This window comes from Tachypleus tridentatus, chromosome 7, assembly GCF_004210375.1.
Source record: "Tachypleus tridentatus isolate NWPU-2018 chromosome 7, ASM421037v1, whole genome shotgun sequence".
NCBI lineage: Eukaryota > Metazoa > Arthropoda > Merostomata > Xiphosura > Limulidae > Tachypleus > Tachypleus tridentatus.
The window spans coordinates 131,303,515-131,324,876 of record NC_134831.1 but is presented as its reverse complement, the minus strand read 5'-3'; the positions used below and the strand labels follow the sequence as shown (position 1 = coordinate 131,324,876).

Here is a 21,362-nt window from a genome sequence, read left to right as displayed (position 1 = left end):
GGGTGACGAACAAGTGTTATATGAGTCTATATTTTACAGTCCCATGTTAACGAATTGGAGCTTACCCCGAGAACCGTACGTACACATAAATGCAACATTTAGGATTAAACGTCTAAGGTAAACATGAAGTTACGAAAAGCATGATTCACGCCCTGATGTCAACCTTCCTATTTCTACCACTAATACAAGAAGTTGTAGCTAGAAAAAAAGCAAGGGGCGAAAAAAAAAAGCTTTGGGTGTTATATGATTGTAAACACACGTATAGGTCCAGCAAGGTTGAATTACCTTTACAGACTTTAAAATGCAACACGATGTTTGAAATCCTAGAATAACACTCGTTTGAATGCGATGTAGTTATCTCGTTTTTGTTTGTTTGAATTTCTCGCAAAGGTACACGAGGGCTATCTGCGCTAGCCGTCCCTAATTTAGCAGTGTAAGACTAGAGGGGAAGGTAGCTAGTCATCACCACCCACAGCCAACTCTTGGGCTACTCTTTTACCAACGAATACTGGGATTGATCGTCACATTATAACGCCCCCACAGCTGAAAGGGCGAGCATGTTTGGCGCGACGGGGATGCGAACCCGCGACCCTCAGATTACGAGTCGTACGCCGTAACACGCTTGGCCATGCCGGGCCATTCAGGGAACTAACCATGTATACGTTTTCCCTAATGTTCAGAAAAACAGTTTTAGTTTTTGATTTGAAATTTAGGCATGCTATAGATGGCTTAAATAGTTGTATTTTCTTTTGATTTTTTTTAACAGCCACGTCACAGCTGTTCAGAGAACAGCTCTGATTTTGTTTGTTTGCTTTTTTCCAACAAAGTATAGCAAACGCTAACACTACGCGTCGTTGTTACTTTCTGCAGTACAAAAGAAAAATGAAACACTGAAACACAAGATCACCCTTGAATAGTTTCTGCAAAGAAAACAGGAAGTATATAATGTACAGTAGCCTTTGAAACGTCTGCCATGAAAGAGTTACACTGTCTGTCTTAATAGCTGCCAGATCACATGAAACAAAACAATCCACTCATACAAACGAAACGACGCAAACTTAATACACCCTTTACGTCTCCCTAATTGCTTTACTGCCTTTTCTGTTACAATACATGTGCAATCATATATTATTATTTGGTGAAAAAGATGAATGAAATATATTCATAAATTACATGATCTAATGTTTCGGGATGGAATATATATTTTGTATATTACATGACCTAATGTTTGGGGAATCTATATATATCTTGTATATTACATGATCTATTGTTTGGGGAATGCATATATATTTTGTATATTACATGATCTAATGTTTGGGGAATGTAGATATATCTTGCATATAACATGGTCTAATGTTTGGGGAATGTACATATATCTTGTATATTACATGATCTAATGTTTGGGGAATGTACATATATCTTGTATATTACATGGTCTAATGTTTGGGGAATGTATATATACCTTGTAAATTAAATGATCTAATGTTTCGGGAATGCATATACATCTTGTATATTACATGATCTAATGTTTGGAGAATGTAGATATATCTTGTATATTACATGATCTAATGTTTCGGGAATGCATATATATATTGTATATTACATGAACTAATGTTTGGGGAATGTAGATATATCTTGTATATTACATGATCTAATGTTTGGGGAATGTATATATATTACTTGCATATTACATGATTTAATGTTTGGGGAATGCATATATATCTTGTATATTACATGATGTAATGTTTGGGGAATGTAGATATATCTTGTATATTACATGAGCTAATGTTTGAGAAATGCATATATATCCTGTATATTGCATGATCTAATGTTTGTGGAATGTATATATACATCTTGTATATTACATGATCTAATGTTTGGTGAACGTAGATATATCTTGTATATTACATGATCTAATGTTTGGTGAACGTAGATATATCTTGTATATTACATGATCTATTGTTTGGGGAATGCATATATATCTTGTATATTACAAGATCTAATGTTTGGGGAATGTAGTTATATTTTGTATATTACATGATTTAATGTTTGTGGAATGTATATATATATCTTGTATATTACATGATCTAATGTTTGGGGAATGCATATATACCTTGTATATAACATGATCTAATGTTTGGGGAATGTAGATATACCTTGTATATTACATGATCTAATGTTTGGGGAATGTATATATATCTTGTACATTAAAAGATTTAATGTTTGGGTTATGTACATATATCTTGTATATTACATGATCTAATGTTTGGGGAATGCATATATATCTTGTATATTACATGATCTAATGTTTGGGGAATGTAGATATATCTTGCATATTACAGGATCTAATGTTTGGTGAATGCATATATATCTTGTATATTACATGATCTAATGTTTTGGGAATGTAGATATATCTTGTATATTACATGACCTAATGTTTGGGGAATGTAAATATATCTTGTATATTACATGATATAATCTTTGGGGAATGCATATATATCTTGCATATTACATGATCTAATGTTTGGGGAATGTACATATATCTTGTATATTACATGATCTAATGTTTGGGGAATGTACATATATCTTGTATATTACATGGTCTAATGTTTGGGGAATGTATATATACCTTGTAAATTAAATGATCTAATGTTTCGGGAATGCATATACATCTTGTATATTACATGATCTAATGTTTGGGGAATGTAGATATATCTTGTATATTACATGATCTAATGTTTGGGGAATGTATATATATTACTTGCATATTACATGATTTAATGTTTGGGGAATGCATATATATCTTGTATATTACATGATGTAATGTTTGGGGAATGTAGATATATCTTGTATATTACATGAGCTAATGTTTGAGAAATGCATATATATCCTGTATATTGCATGATCTAATGTTTGTGGAATGTATATATACATCTTGTATATTACATGATCTAATGTTTGGTGAACGTAGATATATCTTGTATATTACATGATCTAATGTTTGGTGAACGTAGATATATCTTGTATATTACATGATCTATTGTTTGGGGAATGCATATATATCTTGTATATTACAAGATCTAATGTTTGGGGAATGTAGTTATATTTTGTATATTACATGATTTAATGTTTGTGGAATGTATATATATATATCTTGTATATTACATGATCTAATGTTTGGGGAATGCATATATACCTTGTATATAACATGATCTAATGTTTGGGGAATGTAGATATACCTTGTATATTACATGATCTAATGTTTGGGGAATGTATATATATCTTGTACATTAAAAGATTTAATCTTTGGGGAATGCATATATATCTTGCATATTACATGATCTAATGTTTGGGGAATGTATATATATATTGTATATTACACGATTTAATGTTTGGAGAATGTGTATATGTCTTGTATATTTAAAAATTCAAAATTAAAGGGTAAAAGAAGAAAAATTATATTGATTTTTAAATTAATTTAAAATATTTTAATCTTATGAATATACAGACGCTGATTTGGAATATGAATACAATGATTGCAATCATTCGCTTATTTTCCTTACTTTATAACATTACAGTCAGAACATCTGGACCTACATCAACAAGGCATCTAAACATGTGTAGAATGTTTTAGTCTTGAAGCCTACAGTTTGCAGATCGTTTGCTTTCTACTTTTGTCTTCCCCCCTGCTGGGACAGCATTAAGTCTTCGGATTTACAACGCTAAAACCAGGGGTTCGATTCTCCTCGATGGACTCAGCAGATGACCCGATGTGGCTTTGCTATAAAGAAAAACACACACACTATTCTAGTGTTTTATATTTAAAAAAAAAGGCTTTATATCAAATTATAAATGTATACAGCTATATTAATTCATAAAAATATGTGTATGTCAGCTTATAACTAGCAAACTGTTGGATCGATTAACATCGAATCTGTATATATCTTTTCGGTTTCCTACCCACACTGTATTTTTTTTTTTTTTGAGGCATCTAGCCCAAGAATTTTGCGGAACTGCGATAATCAACAATTGAGGAAAAATATCTAAATCTTTCTGTATGTTTTTTATTTTTATTTTTTGTGTTAGGTATCTAAATCCTTCTGTTTTCATTTATTTTTGTGTAAGACTTCTTACTTCCATTGATTTATGTCAATCAAAAACATTAATTTTGGAAAAACGACAACACTTTTTTGGTAAATATTTTAAAACCTATACGACGAAAGTTTCTTTTTGTAATATTCTTGTTAACCCAAATTAATTTGGAACGTTTTTTGTTACTTTTTTATGATGATGTGTTCACAAAAACTGAAATGTTCTTCTATTGACAAGCATATCGGAATATATACATACATTATATACACACTGATAGCATTAACAATTTATGTAAAACAAATTAATTGCGTTTGTTTTCCATTTCGTAAATATTTCGCATCGAAATACCGAGAGTGTTGAGAATTTGAACAGCCTTTCATCACAGCTTGCTTGAAATACAACACATTTCCTGACGTTTTACATACTGTTTGGTAAAATGCGGATGTAATGAATCCAATCGCATGCAGCTGCTTATTTAGCAGCATTGTATATGAAAAAGACAAAAAGATGGCGTCTGTTTGTTTGTCTTTTTGAACTTCGCACATAGCTACTCGAGGGCTATCTGTGCTAGCCGTCCCTAATTTAGCAGTGTAAGACTAAAGGGAAGGCAGCTAGTCATCACCACCCACCGCCAACTCTTGAGCTACTCTTTTACCAACGAATAGTGGGATTGATCGTAGCTTTATAACGCCCCCACGGCTGAAAGGGCGAACATGTTTGGTGCGACCGGGATTCGAATCCGTGACCCCCAGATTACGAGTCGAACGCCTTAACCCACCTGGCCATGTCGGGCCCAAAATGGCGTCTCAGACCAATATTGCTATTATGTTTCACGGGTAAATACGGGTATTCCGTGAGAACGAGAAACCCAATTGAAGTAAAAATATGTTTTAGGACGGCCGATATAGGTATTAACACTTTTACTGATAAAGCCAAGAACAACGTTTTGACCTTTTTAGGTCATCTTGGGATTAAGCCTGTAGATCAATAATACCCTTGTTTAAATAAATATATACGGTATGGGTATTATCGACCTACAAGCATAATAGTACATTAATAACAATACAGGAAATAATATAAGAGCAATAATAATAATAACAATAACATCATGTACATGTCTGCTCAGACTGAATACACAGGAAAGATAATTCCAATTCTCTCCGAATAGGAATCGTAGACGTCAAACTTCAACAATACAACAATTTAATAGGTAACCTTGCATAATGAACACTGTTATAATCTTATCAGACAAGAAGTTTAGGGCTATAAAAAAAGGTCGTTATGAGTCTTTGTTCATTGTAAAGCACAAATGGGCACAATGGGATATCTGTGCAGTACCCTCCACGGGTATCGAAACCTAGTTTCAGACCTTTCAGACCTACTGCTGACCTGCTGGAAGAGGAAGAAGCTATACATAAGAGACTGAACAAGCACGTAAATACCATCAAAACATCTTTGTGTAAACAAACAAAATACAAATTTGCAAATGATAAAATGTTTCTTTCCTGCAGTTCAATGGTGATTTGAAATGTCCTGTTTCATTCGCTATTCAATATTTTCATCATAGACGAAAAATTTTAATTTTTGGTTTTTTAGTAGTTCAAGCCAATATTATGTGAGCAAAACCAATGATTGGATAGTGTTCTTCATAAAGAACATTTATAGTTTACTTTCCATCTACCAACAAGTAGAGATTCTGATGTGATTCCATCCTTGAACGCCCTCATGAGACATGAAATGGCCACGGTTGTTTGAGAAAGATCCCAGCAACTTTTATACGTTGACTTTGAATTCTTTTTTAAATATTTAACATTGTCTATCAACCTGCCAAAATTATTTGAGATTGACTCAATAAACTGAGAGTAACTAAGCAACAGACTTTACAAAGTGGGGCCAAGTTCAGTTTTGACCTCATTAGAACATTGTCCACAGTTCATAGTGACTGCATACAAATTTTGATTAGGATTAGCCCAGTATTCTTGGACGAGTTTGGATATAAACAACTACACATTTCGTCTTATATTTATATATATATATAGATGTTGGGTCTTTTTTGTTTTATGCATCGCATTCATATAAAAATATTTTAATGTGTTTTTATGCTGATTACAGAAATATAAATTAGATGTTGGAGAAATAAAATACATGTTTTTGTTACGTTTTGAATTTCGCGCAAAGCTACATGAGGGCTATCTCTAAGACTAGAGGGAAAGCAGCTAGTTATCATCACCCACCGCCAACTCTTGGGACTACTCTTTTACCAACGAATAGTGTGATTGACCGTAACATTATAACGCCTCCGCGAATGAAAGAGTGATTTTTTTGGTGTGACGGGGATTCGAACCCGTGAACTTCAGATTGCCAGTCGAGTGCCTTAACCACCTGGCCATGCAAGGCCTTTTATATTTTGCTTACCAAAATGAATGAATTTATTTTAGCGTTATATGTATATATAATTTCAAGATGCCAAACAATATAAAGTATCTAGTGACAATGTTGCAAATTATATGTGAAAACTCATAAATATTCTTCCATATTTGCTTAAAGAGGATCTGGTAGGAATTTTAGAATAATTTTGAGCTTTTGGCAACAAAATTGATCATTAGGAATAATTTTATACTCTTGAAGATATCTTATTGCTGATTTTCTGATTGCAAGTTTTTACAAAACCATTTCGAACTCATTTTACCACTCACGTTAGGGTAAATAGGGTTAGGTTAGGTCAGTTAAGTGAGGATAAAAATAAATCCTTCAAGATTTCAACTTATATTTCACAAATCAGCATAAAAACGACATTCATTTTTTTTTTTTTCTACTAGAAAGCGACGCATGAAACAAAAACCTGGATGTTTCAAGATGGCTGAACGTAATTGTTTAATATCACTCATGGGTGACTTTATTAACTTATTGTAGTATATTCCTTCAGTCTCCTTTTGTTCAAAGTTCTTAATGTGGAGTTAGTTCTTTTTATACGAACTATAATTTTAAAACACAAAAATGACTTATTACACAGTTATCCGACGAGTATAGCAACCAAAAAACATTTTTTTTTTCATTGTTTCTCCTAAACTTGGTAGTTTGTTAAAGCTTGGAAGGTAGCTAGAACCAGTGTACGGATCAAATATGACGTTGGTATTAATTTCCCAGAGCTTTTAAACGACTAAACCGCCAGGGTCACAAAGAAAAAAAAATCCACTTTTTTTTTTCATACCTCATAATATACTTTAGCTATACTTATGGCCTGGCAAGGCTAAGTGGGTTAAGGCGTTTGACGCGTAATCCGAGGGTCGCGGGTTCGAATCCCGGTCGCACCAAACATGCTCGCCTTTTCAGCCGTGGGGGCGTTATAATATGACGGTCAATCCCACTATTCGTTAGTAAAAGAGTAGCCCCAAGAGTTGGCGGTGGGTGGTGATGACTAGCTGCCTTACTCTTCCACTGCTAAATTAGGGACGGCTTGCACGAAATTCAAAAACAAAAAAACAAACAGTTATACTTACATTGGTCATAATAACTGAAGTGAAGCTGACTTTCTAACCCATGTAATAGAGCAATAATAATTAAAAGCTACGGTTATACTTACAAAATTTAAAAATAAGTAAAACCTTCAAAGTCTTCAAAAAGATTTAGCCATTGATTAGTTTGTTTATTCATGATGTGCTAAAAACACGAAGGTCCCAATATCCCCGCTAGTACAGCAGTAAGTCTACGGCTTTACAACTCTTAAATCAGGGGTTCGATTCCCCTCGGTGGGCTTAGCAGATAGGCCGATGTGGCTTTGGTATAAGAAAAACATATACACACGTAGGTGCAAGAAGTCTTGATAAAACTGAAATAGGAGTCCTTATCACCTGAGCGCGTTTGAAAGGTGAATCTTTCTTCTACAGGGGGCGATTAGTTTGTTTGTTTGTGAATTTCGCGCTTCACGAAGGCTATCTGCTCTAGCCGTCCCCAATTTAGCAGTGTAAGACTAGTCATCGTCACCAAACGCCAACTGGTGGGCTACCCTTTTACTCAGTGTAGTCACCCGCCGGTATGGCGGTAAGTCTACGGATTTACAACGCTAAAATTAGGGGTTCGATTCCCCTCAGTGGACTCAGCAGATAGCCCGATGTGACTTTACACCCACTCACTGTAAGATTGTAACACCCTCAGGAGTGAAAGCTCGAACATGTTTTGGTGTGGCAGGAATTCGAAATCTCGATCCCCAGGTTTCGAATAGAGTGCCCTAATCCCCTGGCCATACAGGGCCCCATAATTGATTACGTCTTCTTCATCATTAAAACATAATATATTTGTGCTAGTTTTTATGTGAAATTTTCAGTTATTAATAAAACATGAAACAGAATTTTGAACGTAACAATGATGACGAAATATGATAACTACAATAAAGCCTCTGAATGGAAAATCTCCAACTGTATACTTACTGGCAACCTCAATGACATCAACCAATAGAACACCATCACTAACGTCTGAAGATTTCGAATGTGACGGCTGAAGCGCCCTCTTTCTAAGTAATGGTTCGCCCAATTAGTGTATATCTAGGATAGTAAAAATAGAAAATGTTCTGATATAGCTTAAATAGAAAAACCTTATAGTTTAGATGTTATAGGCAATAAATATGTGAAAGTCTTACACGAAAGGCTATTTTAAATGAAATGCGTTTATAAAAATATAGAAAATAAAAATGGATTAATTATGTTCAATCATAATGAAACGAGACTTTGCCTTCGATCAACTGGATTTCGTCAACAATCTCATCAGAGTTGTCACAGGCAAAGTATGTTTTTGTTTGTTTGTTTTTTGGAATTTCGCACAAAGCTACTCGAGGGCTATCTGTGCTAGCCGTCCTTAATTTAGCAGTGTAAGACTAGAGGGAAGGCAGCTAGTCATCACCACCCACCACCAACTCTTGGGCTACTCTTTTACCAACGAATAGTGGGATTGACCGTCACATTATACACCCCCACGGCTGGGAGGGCGAGCATGTTTAGCGCGGGCGCGAACCCGCGACCCTCGGATTACGAGTCGCACGCCTTACGCGTTTGGCCATGCCAGGCCCCACAGGCAAAGTATCATCTGAATTTTTAACCACTAATGTATCTAAATTTATGTATACTTTACAATTAAAACTCAATAGTGTCGCACATTATATCACATTATATTGTTCCATATTGAATTATAGGAAATGAATAATGGACATTATGTTGAAACATGCATTAAAACCTTGATTTAAAAACGTGTAATTCTAACCTCAGGTAACTCGCTAGCATTTGAAAACTGTGATCATTATTTTGTTTACTCAGACATTTCAAATACGATTCGAGTTTTAATATTACATCCAAGCGTGTTAAGGCATTCGACTCGTAATCCGAGGATCGCGGGTTCGAATCCCGGTCGCACCAAAGATGCTCGCCCTTTCAGCTGTGGGGGCGTTATAATTTACGGTCAATCCCACTATTCGTTAGTAAAAGAGTAGCCCAAGAGTTGGCGGTGGGTGGTGATGACTAGCTGCCTTCCCTCTAGTCTTACACTGCTAAATTAGGAACGGCTAGCGCAGATAGCCCTCGAGTAGCTTTGCGCGAAATTCAACAAAACAAAACAAACAAACGACTCTTTACATAGGACAGTATGAATGGATGGACGGAAGTCAGCGTTGACGCTAACAAAAATAAGCTAAATAAACAACAACAGCTGTTAGTTAAAGCTAAACTGTTTATGCCAGCATATTTACCTCTTTCTTAAATTAAAAACGTATCTAGGCTCCTCCCTTCTGAAAACAGCGATTGAGACGACCAATCGCATCATCGAGTATTAAAAGAAAAGATCATATAAATATTCGTTTTTGTTGTAATATATATATGAATTTATAATTATTATTTTGCAAAATCTTACTTTGAAAACAAATCAAAGATAATTTGTTTCCCTACTTTAAGTTCTTGGCCTAGTCAAATTATCTGCTGCGTGTCAAGATGAAAGGGCGTCTCCAAATAAAATTCATTTCTTACCTCAACTAGTGCAAAAATCAACAACAATTATATATGTGGTTTTGAGTTTCACAAAACAAGGTTAATAGTCCTAAAAACGTTAAAGAAACTACCTCAGTGGTGGAAGTTAACTTTACTGCCGTTGTGCCCAATATAAGGGCTCAAACGAGAAAACAGGTTTGTAACAAACTCAACCACATCACAACAAAACATCTGACAAACTTAGCTGTAAGACAACCAGGATAACACGTTAAACCATATCAGTATGGCCAAAACTTGCTGTAATACAAACAAGATAACTTATTCCGCCAAATCAGAAGAGTCAAATATATTTGTTTTAGTTGGATATATTGCTAACCATAGTGTCTGTCCGAAAGTTCGTTTTTTTCCCGTTTGAAAAGCTGTGCACGCAAACCAAACTCAACATTCACTTTTGAAAGGATGGGAGAACAGACATGAATAATGTTTATATCAAATTTTATTTCGGAAGCAAAATGTTCCACACTAAACTGTTATTAGCCAATCACACTGTCATTCACAGTTCAAAATGTGACGTAACTAAGAGAATAAAAAATGTAGATTTAATGTACAGGGTGGCCCGTAAGTCCCTACCCATCCATATATCTTATGTATCTAGTGTATCTGTGTACTGTCCCTCATTCTCGCTGCATAACATTATGCGACGCCATGTTTTGTGAGAAATTTTCCTCAACATATCAGGGGTTATTGTTCCAAATACCGCGGTAACAGCTGCCTTCCACTCATCATTAGTATTATTGAATATAACATAATACCACATGGATGGGTAGGGACTTAAGGGCCACCCTGTATGTTATTATTGAACGACTCTTAGCATAACTGAAATACTCAAGAATTACTTTGAAACGGTGAACGGTATAAATAACTCAGAGCTTTGTCTCTTAGTTAAACCAACATTGCAACACAACTAACGTTTTTAAAAGTCCATGAAATAATTTAAATTGATGGATTAACTTAAAACTTCCCCTCACTGCTGAAAGGCAGGGTTACGTTTGATTGTGTTTCATAATATATAAGAGTTTACTCTTGTGTACACAATACTTCTGTATTTTATTTTAGATATAATGGTCATCTGGCAAGATGGAATAGTGCTATCTAATGCACATCGCCTAAATGTTACAATATAAATACCGAAACGCCTGATGCAAATATTAATAATAAAGAACGAAACTTTCAAGGAAAGTAATTTTAATTGTATCTACTAAAACTTGAAAGAAAAAATTTAGCAGTGTAAGATTAGAAGGAAAGCAGCTAGTCATCACTACCAACCGCCAACTCTTGGGCAACTCTTTTACCAACGAATAGTGGGACTGATCGTTACCTTATAACGCCCCCACGGCTGAAAGGGCGAGCAAGTTTGGTGTGACGGGAATTCGAACCCGTGACCCTCGGATTACGAGTAGAGTGCCTTAACCATCTAGCTATACCGGGCCTGTTTATTTGGAAGTAAACGCAGAGTTACACAACGAGCTATTTGTGTTTAACACAAAACGTGTTTCGAAATCTGGTTTCTAGCATTGTTGGTCCTTAGATATACCACTGAACCACTGAGAGGTTTGCTATACAGCATTCATTGTATCACAAGAACGTTGCACATGCGAGGAACTTTGACAAATTAATTTCGTTTTTGACAAATTAATTTCGTATTTGACAGGTAACTTAAACCAACCGTTTTCAAAGCTTCTTGTGGTCATGAACGTTTACATTATTGCAAGTAAAGCGAAATATTGCAGACGAACCAGACGCCAAGTTTGGTGCTGTCAAAGAGAGCGTCATCTATTTACAACAAGAATAATTGTTTCCCGTAGAAAGAGACATAAACAACCCTACTCAGTAAAACTCCTGTGGCTCCCAGATGTGACTCATGTAACTAGTTTATCTTTACTATACTCTCGTACACCGGGCTTCACATGCTCAGAGGTACATATCTTAACAAATGTAATAGTTTTACACAGATTATTCTAGTCTATAAACCTAACGGTGTGAGAAAATGTGGGAAAACACCAGGATTTAACAACATAAGAAAAATTGTAGTATTTAAAACCACCAGACTTTTCTGTGGAATAAAAGTAAATTCTCAACTCTAATGTCTCTGGGCTTAATTATTAAGAAATTAATTAACTTATTTGTTACGAATAATTATTATTCATAATTATGTTGTTATAACGTTTCAATTTTCAAGAACACATCCCTCTAAGACAGCGTTCTTTAACTTTGCATGTATGGGAACTGCCATGTAATAAGGCACGAAAATATATCTTCATTTGCAAAGACAAATACACTCTTAAGCAAGCTATTAACAATAGAAACCTGGTTTAGATACCTATGGTGAGCATAACAAATTTAGTCCATTGTGTATCTTTGTACTTAACTCCAAACAAAGAAACAATAAGCTAAGCCTAAGTCACATCTCGTTTCATCTCTTAGTCTGTACCATGTTACAAAATGAGAGCCAAAAATCTTACAACTTCTTTACACGTAGTTACTTGTAAAGTAATTTGAGCTAATAGGATAATAGATAACTTCTATTTAAGGCTACAATCAAGAATTAGCGCTACCGCATAGAATAAATTCTGTACACTCTTTTGACAGGCTACGGATGTATTTATAGGACTGAAAATGTGGTATTTTAAGAAGAACTGAAAATGCTTTTGAGCTACATCAGAGATTTTTCAAACTAGACACAATGTGTAACACACAATGGAATGTTTTTTTTTATTATTACAAAAACACTGTGTTAACATGTGTGGAGTTGTTTTACTTGAGAAATTCGCTTCTCTAGTACGTTTCTTTAATTGAATACTCGATAAAGGCAATATTTAAACTAACAAATGAAATGATTCTGCTTAAAGAAAAAAATACATTTGTAGAAAGGACTGCGATACAACACGACTGGTCATATTCGCTCCAGAAAGATGGGGGCGAAACCTCAAGATTACAACACGACTGGTCATATTCGCTCCAGAAAGATGGGGGCGAAACCTCAAGATTACAACACGACTGGTCATATTCGCTCCAGAAAGATGGGGGCAAAACCTCAAGATTACAACACGACTGGTCATATTTGCTCCAGAAAGATGGGGGCGAAACCTCAAGATTACAACACGACTGGTCATATTCGCTCCAGAAAGATGGGGGCGAAACCTCAAGATTACAACAGGACTGGTCATATTCGCTCCAGAAAGATGGGGGCGAAACCTCAAGATTACAACACGACTGGTCATATTCGCTCCAGAAAGATGGAGGCGAAACCTCAAGATTACAACACGACTGGTCATATTCGCTCCAGAAAGATGGGGGCGAAACCTCAAGCTACTAACCACACAACCAGGAGATGATGTTGCCCTTCCCTTACAAGAGGTTTCATGCTCGCAATGTTCTCAACTTTGATAATGACAAAAAGAAGCAAAACCAATTTAAAGACACTTTCTTGATCAATGTGTGACGTAGAAACTTTCACATCTTCGGAAAAACGTAATGAATTCAGAATCTATATTATAATACCGCGGAAAGAAGAACCTTTTGATCTTGAACAGTTGATGAATTGAAATCAGATCAAACAAGATGGCTGCATTAATTATGAGCTGGATAAGTAAAAAAAAGGAAGATAAAAGAAATACGATAAGACACTTGAGCCAAATAATACTTCCATAAGGGTTTTGAAGGATGTTAAAGATTGGATATGTGAGCCACTTACTACTCTTTTTTTGTCAGTTCTTGAGCAGTGGACAGATATTAGAGGACTGGAAGTTAATTGATGAAACACTTCTATTCAGGAGATATGTCAAAAATTGTCTCAATAATTAAAGATCCACTCATCTTACATCGGTTATGTGAAAGGTTTTAAAAAGCCTCATAAAAGTTTTTTTTTTTCAGAGACATTTAACAAAATTTAGAATTATATTGGATAGTCAACATGTTTTTACTAAGGGGAAATCTTGCGATACAAGTCGTTTGACATTATTTGAAGAGATTAAGGCTTATGTAATTGAGGATAAAAGTGTAGATTTGGTGTATCCGGATTTTCAGAAATTTTGACAAATTCACACATAAAAGGCTTGCAAAAACTATTCTCACAGGTGTGTGGGATAAGTTAGTAAACTGGCTGGAAGAGTGGCCGAATGGAAGGAAGTGGTGAGTTTATTTATATGCTTAGGTTTGACGATGTTATGAATGTGTTGAGTGTTGCTGGCTGTGAAGAGAATGCTACTGATTTACAAAACGATTATTTAGTGAGTTTGGAACGTAAATAGACCCAGATGGGTTTTAATTTAAATAAATGTTAGATAATTTATCATAATTCTAATTATAAATATAATTTAAATAGAAATAACCTTAACAGTATTATGAAGAAAAGGGATCTTGGAATAATAGTCAATCACTTTTTAAGACCATCCAAGCAGTGTAATGTTGATAGTGATAAGACAAATAGGATTTAAGTTTGAATCAACAGAAATACTGAATAGAAGTCTGAAGAAGTTATAATTTCATTATACAGGTCGTTGGAATAGCGTTCAGTCTTTAACTCAGGTTTAAGACATTGAGTTCTTGGAGAGGGTTTACAGAAGAGTTACTAGAATGGTGCCTGGGATAAAGGGGTTGTCATATGAGGAAGCTGAAATTTCTCAGATTGTCTTATCTTGGAAAATAATTAGGAGGGGATCTGATGGAAGTGTTTAAGATTGTAAAGGATATTGATAATGCTGATGTATTATTTTGCTTATATTTAACAGTGAGAATAGTAGGACTAGGGGACACAAATATAAAAGTTGGCAGGGTAGGAGTCATCTTAAGCTAAGATAGTTTCGTTTTTCTAACAGGGTGGTTGACCTTTGGAATGGTTTGCCTTCGGGTGTTGTAGAGGCAGCAAATTTAAGTAATTTTACGAAAAAGCTTGATAACTATATGAATGATAAGGGCTGGCTTTAAGGTTTGTTTTTTAATTTAAGCCGAGATGGACCAGTAGGTCTCATGTTATTCCAAAACGTTATGTTATGTATATCACAATAGTATGAACGGTTCAAGAGTCAACGTTAATCTCAATAATAGAACTGATAGAGTACCATCTGAGTTTTGGCATTTTAAATCAGATTGGTTAACATATAATACTAAAGTATAGTTTTATTTAACAAGTTTATAGATTGAGAGATATATATTTCAAAGTGATAACTTTGAAAAGATAAGAACAGACTGAGTGAATTCATTTGAACCAAATAAAGGTTACAATGAAACAACTACAAGGTAAAATTTGTCACAATATAATGATGGTTAAATTTTAGCTGTATATGTGTTTGACATTAGAATGTTTTGGCACTTATTATACGTGTCTGTGAGCTGCTATCTAATCAATGTTGTGTATGAAGATAAAAGCTTACTTCGGGATGAATTTGACTCTTTGAAAAGTAATTAGAAAAAATGATGACGTAATAAAACAAAAGTAACACGTAATAAATAGACAAATAAAGGGACAAAAGATAGTTGGTACACAAATAAGTAGGCAAACAGTCATCTAAATAGACACGTAGAAAGTTTGCTTGTTATAAATTTAGTGCAAACTTATACAAAGGATAACTGCGTAAGACATTACTAATTTATGGAGTGAAGGACTGGAGGGAAGGAAGTTAGTCATTACTACCCACCACTAATTCTTGGGCTACTCTTTTACCAAAGAACAGTGAGATTGAGCGTCACATTTATAACACCTCCACGGCTGAAAGGGCGAGCATGTTTATTGGGACGAGGATTCGAACCCGCGACCAGCAGATTGCCAGTCGAGCACCCTAGCCACCTGGCCATACCAGGCCAGCACCTAGAAAGAGAAAGACATAATAAACAGACCCCTTCTTACCCATATAATAACAAAACTAGCCGTGTTTACTTATCCAACACGTTCAAAATTTCAACGAATCAATCAAAGACAAGTAAACCTTGTAAACGAATTATGGTCTGTTGTTTACATCGCTGTTTGCTCGTGCATGTATCGATATAAGCACTGCTTCAACAACATGAGAAATCTCCACACATTTTACCTGGAAAACAGAACATATCTCTTGTTAGGTAAAGAATCCATCCTATTATCCTGATTATTTAAATGTTTTCCAAGCGATTCATACTAAAAGTAAGCTCCTTCACGCAGAAGTCCATACCAAATGAGCTTTATACAGATGCCACGATGTCCTGCTCGTTTATTACCGACTTCTGGTGACATCTATGCAGACAAATTCCAGTTTTAAACGATTTGAACATATTTATTGAAATTTGAAGTACAGTAAGTTTTGTTTAGACGAATCCATAATCAACACCTCAATATGTATAATTTTAGAAGAACTACAGAGGTTTAATTAGGAAAACAATAGAAGAAAATTTTACATTTTGTGACTAAAAGAATCGAATAAATAAAGTATGGGCATGTCGTGGTATGTCATGGTATGCCATGGAGTTGAGGGAGAGAAAACAAATATTCAGTGTACAAGCAGCTCCATAGTTCGACACTCTGATCTCTGATCACAGTCGGTCTCATACAGATTATATAATGAGAGAGCCGACTAAGGAAAACTAAGTTGTTTTATTTCGACAGATGACAGCAATGACTCCTCATAACGTTTAAAAAAAACAACTACCATAGTTGTGCACGATATTTGATACATTGTACTCAGAAACTGTATTAAAGTTAAATATATATTTAAAAAAAGCTGGTATGTGTCCAGAAAATTCTATGTAGAGAAGCGAACAACGTTTCGACCTTCTTCGGTCATCGTTATGTTCACAAACAAAGAAAGAGGTTAACTGACTGATAGCTGACCAAGTGTTTGAAGGGAGTTGTGTAATTGAGTGTAGAAATGTAGAGGGCATGCTTAGATGTTTGATTATATTTATTAATATAGATATAAAGGTGCTCCTTTGTATTGGCTTATTTTGGGATAAGTTGTTCTGTAAGTAAGGCTTCTTTAATTTTGCGTTTCTTTATGTTTGTTTCTTTATTTAGTATTTGGGTGTTTTTTATAGTTATGTTGGGTTTATTTCATTTGCAGTATTCGATAAACGTGTGAAGGTGACTTTTTATGTTCTTTGAATCTGGTTTCCATTTTTCTATTTGTTTCTCCAATATAGAAGTTGTGGCAGTTGTTGCATTATATTTCATAAATTAGGTTGGTGTGGCGTTTGTCAGTGTAGTTTTTACATAGTATATACCTCAGTTTTGTGTCTGGTTTTTGAATAAATTTGGTATTAACTGGAATGTCATATTTTGTTAATAGTTTTTGCCAAATGTTGGTTATTTTTCTGCTGATGTCAGGAATATATGGTATGCAGCAGTATATGGTTTCGTGATTTTTTGATTCGTGAGATATATTTATTTTTGTTGGTTGATTTTGCTTTCTGTCTAGATATGTGCGTATAATGTTTTCTACGGTTTGTGGAGGAAACGTATTGATGTTAATGAAGTATTGTTCTATTTTGTCTAATTCGTTGTTAATTTTTTCTGGTGAGCATAGTTTTATGGCAGTGTTTATTTGGTTTCTTAGTGTGTTGAGTTTTTGTTTTGTTTTATGTGCTGAGTCCCAAGGAATGTATAGTCCAGTATGGGTGATTTTTCGGTGGATTTCTGTTTTGAATTGTGTGTCTGTTCTTGTAATTTTGAGGTTAAGAAATGATATTTGATTGCTTTCTTCCTGTTCACATGTGAAGTTAATGTTGGGATGTATAGAGTTGATATGATTGAAAAAATTAAGTGTGTGTTATGTAGATGTGAATCCCACAACCGTGTCATCTACATATCTGTACCAGTGTAGTGGTGGATGTAATGCTGTGTTAATTGCTTGTGTTTCAACTTGTGTTATAAAAATATTGGCTAGAACTGGTGATACTGGGTTGCCCATACTTAGGCCATTTGTTTGTGTGCACTTGTGTTATGTTGAACATGAAATTTGTTTTCATCGTGGTGAATTCTATGAGGGTTGCTAATTGGTTGCTGGAAATGTCTATAGTTGGGTTCTATATAGAGTTCTAAGGCTATCTTGCAGGCTTCAGTGGTTGGGACTTTTGTAAAGAGTTTTAGAACATTTAAACTGGCTGTTAAGGCTTTATGATTAAGTTGATAAAGGTTAGACTTGAAATTAAAAGAGTGTTTGATAAATGAACTGGCTGATGTTACATATTTGGTGAATGCCCATGCTATGTATTTACCAAGACTGTAATTAAACGATTCATATGTGGACATTATTGGTCGTAATGGACAATCTGGTTTATGAGGTTTGGGGTGCCGTATATTTGTGATGTGCGTGAGTCGGTCTTGCGTGGGTAGGAATATAGTGTTTGTGAAATTGTGTTGGCTTTTTCATTTTTAGTAGTATTTTGTTTAGTTGCGTTTCGTGTATCTTTGTTGGATTTGTGTGTATTGGTTTAAATTTGTTTGTGTTTGATAGGATATTCTTCATTTTTTGGATGTATTCATTCGTGTTCATTATGACTATAGCGTTACCTTTATCTGCTTTTAGAATTTTTATGTTTTTATCTTGTTTTAGGTTTTCAATGGAATTAATGTCTTTTTTGTAAGATTGTTTTTAGCTTTCTGTTTTGTGAAATTATGCTAATGGTTTTGTGAGAAAATTCTTTGAAAAAACCGTTTAAGATGTTATTTTTAGGTGTTTCTGGAAAATATAAATTTTTCCTGGGAAGTTTGGCTGTTGGATGTGAACAGAATTGTCTAAGTTGCCTTCTTTATGTTGGTTGTTTCCTTGTTTTTGTTTTCTGTAGAAAGTATCACAAGTTTCCTGGCTAGATCTTCTAAACATGTTTTAATTTCTATGGTTGGAATGTACCTAGGTGCTACTGCGAAGTTGAGTCCTTTGTTAAGTAGATGTATCTCGTCTGTGTTTAATGGTCGGTCGGATCTGTTAATCATGAGGTTAGTCAACGGTTTGTCGTGTTGGTGTCTTTTCTGTTGTTTGTATCTTAGTTTTTCTAGATTTTGTTGTGGCAGATCTTTTTGTCTAGTATTGATTTGGTTTATGTTTCGTTTTATAAGTCTGTAAATCTCTGGTTTAATGCAGCATGCCAGTTAATGGTCTAGGTTCATTTTGTGTGTCTGTAAGTCATGTAGTTCTTTGTATCACATATCATTTCTTAACCTCAAAATTACAAGAACCGATACATAATTTAAAACAGAAATCCACCGAAAAATCACCCATACTGGACTATACATTCCTTGGGACTCAGCACATAAAACAAAACAAAACAAAAACTCAACATACTAAGAAACCAAATAAACACTGCCATAAAACTACGCTCACCAGATAAAATTAACGACGAATTAGACAAAATAAAACAAACCTCCACAAACCGTAAAAAACATTATACGCACACACCTAGATAAAAAGTAAAATCAACTAACAAAAGTAAATATATCCCACGATTTAAAAAATCATGAAACCATATACTGCTACATAGTATATTTTCCCGACATCAGCAGAAAAATAACCAACATTTGGCAAAAACTACTAACAAAATATGACATTCCAGTTAATATCAAATTTATTCATAAACCAGGCACAAATCTAAGGTCTATACTATGTAAAAACTGCACTGACAAACACCACACCAACATTATTTATAAAATACAATGTGATAATTGCCACAACTTCTATATTGGAGAAACAAATAGAAAAATGGAAACCAGATTCAAAGAACATAAAAAGTCACCTTCACACGTTTTCGAACACTGCAAATTAATAAACACAACATAACCATAGAAAACACCCAAATACTAAATAAAGAAACAAACATAAACAAATGCAAAATTAAAGAAGCCTTACTTATACAACAACTTAAACCCAAAATAAACCAATATAAAGGAACACCTTTATACCTATATTAATAAATATAATCAAACATCTAAGTACGTCCTCTACATTTCTACACTCAGTTACAGAATCCTCTTGAAACATGTAGTCAGTTATCGGTCAGTTACCTCTTTCTTTTTTTGTGAACCTGACGATGACCGAAGAAGGTCGAAACGTTGTTCGCTCCTCTACATAGTGCTTTCTCTACCCATACCAGGTGTTTTTACATATATATATATATTCTCTACAAGTGGGTTTTCTCGTGATCAAGGATGTATTAAAGTTACTTTTAACAAAGAACTAAGCGTATCGTAACATATTTGTTGTTAAAGTCTTCACGATGTTATAAAAAACACGTAGTTTCAAGAAATCTTGACAGAAATTATCACAAGCGCTTTCGAAAGGTGAACCTTTCTTCTTCAGGGTCAAACTGACAAGTTGTTCTCGAGTTTGAGAATTGTTTATGAAAGATGCAGTTTGAGTGTGGTCAAGTTGTTAACGGGCCTAAACAGTCAATCCAAAGAGGATTCCCTAGTTCAGGTCTCACTACTCCAAAAGGCGTTGGGGCCGTAGATATGTAATCAGAGTGACCATAATATTTAACTATTTTATAAGGTAAGAGTAGTCCAAGAAATGACGGGAGGGGCTGGGGATATTGTTGACCAGTTCCCTTTACTCTAGTGTATTAGTTACACATATACAAACTATATACAGATAGCTCTAATAAAACAAAACAAAACGAACACAGAAGTGATGTATTCAGGTAGTAATAACAATAACAATTAACACGTCACACCCAGTACCAGTTTTGCCGAATTCATTATTTAATACAAGGAAGAAACCCTACTTTCTAGGCGTTTCAACATTCTAATGTCTATATTGCCTTACTGATGACTCACTCTTATATGTCGAATTCAATTAAAAGAAACTACTTAGCAAGCATTTCCCAAACCTATTCTGTCTGTTATCTTAAACTATGAGTCACTCTTTAATTAGTTTTTCACCACAAATCTCTGTGCAAGAAAAGCTATCTCTATTTAGCTCCACACTGGAAACGCGTATTTACTTTAATTAATTAGAAGTTTTTCAATTGAACAGTTTCTTTCAGTACCATAGTTAGAGTTTAGGTTAATAGTTATTGTGAGTAGTAAGAAGTTTTTTTAATTCAAGTTCTAAGTATATTCTCATGAATACGCTATAACCGTTAAAAGTTAAAAAAACATATCGGTTAATAAAATATTCAGTTTTAACAAAAGCTAGATAATTAAGCTTTTGCAATGAGTTATAAACATCTATAATATATATTATAATTTACCATATTAATAACATATATAAAAAACACCGTAGATATGTTTGTAGAAACGGATGTAAAATGTTTTTAATGTACTCAAATAATGTTATACAT

General features: G+C 34.4%; 1 protein-coding gene across 3 annotated transcripts in view; it reads right to left on the bottom strand.

The window, feature by feature from the left end:
• LOC143256614 (uncharacterized) overlaps nucleotides 1-21,362 on the bottom strand; it is a 100,163-nt gene that overhangs the window by 77,371 nt on the left and 1,430 nt on the right. For 2 of the 3 annotated variants that reach the window (XM_076514035.1, XM_076514036.1), the window contains exon 2: nucleotides 8,520-8,633. The gene's annotated coding sequence lies outside the window, so the exon portion shown is untranslated. Of the gene's footprint in view, nucleotides 1-3,563; nucleotides 3,782-8,519; nucleotides 8,634-21,362 lie in introns of all 3 variants that reach the window. The other variant, XM_076514037.1, reaches the window with a different exon arrangement.